Raw genomic sequence first — 713 nt, 5'->3', positions numbered from 1 at the left:
GGAAGGCCCTCTATGAGGTGGATTGATTCAGTGACTGGGATAATCGGGATGGGAGTGACAGAGATAGTGCGACTGGCACAGGACAGAGTGGAGTGTAGGTCTGTTGCACATAGGGTCACTATGAGTCGCAAGCAACTCGATGGCACATAACAACAACAACAACAAACTTGTATAATGTTAGCTGCTAACAATGGTATCTTTTCACTGTATACATACAAGCAATGTAGAATTTTAGGAAAATATGCTCCTAAACTTAGTACTGAAAAATAAAATTTACTTTTTTCCCTATCTATTTTTTCCCAAGAATAGCAGTAGAATTTTACTTAGTATAGTGTAAATTATGAGGCTAGGGGAATTTAAAAATTCTCTGAAGTTTTAGCTGAGAAAGTGAAGCTTCTAGTCAAGTAAAATTGTTACTCTTCCTCACCGAATAGAGGTTATTGTTGCAATAGTCTCTACATTACAGGCTATTAAATGATATCTCTATGTCTATAACAGTGTCTGTCCTCAGTTAATTTTCTGGTTAATAATTTAATCCTCCTTAAGTTTATTATGCTAGCATAGAAGACCAATATGTTAAGGCATTACCACTCCTCCTTTGATGTGTATTTATCTCCATGTTAAAAATTACATCATCGCTAATGGCAGTTTTGTCAAAAAAAGGAAATATAATAAAAATATAATAACAGCTTTCTGTAAGTACTCATTCTTAA

This window comes from Elephantulus edwardii, unplaced genomic scaffold (assembly GCF_000299155.1).
Source record: "Elephantulus edwardii isolate Elephantulus edwardi_28Jun2011 unplaced genomic scaffold, EleEdw1.0 scaffold00085, whole genome shotgun sequence".
Classification (NCBI taxonomy): Eukaryota; Metazoa; Chordata; class Mammalia; order Macroscelidea; family Macroscelididae; genus Elephantulus; species Elephantulus edwardii.
Note: the sequence above shows the minus strand (reverse complement) of the source record.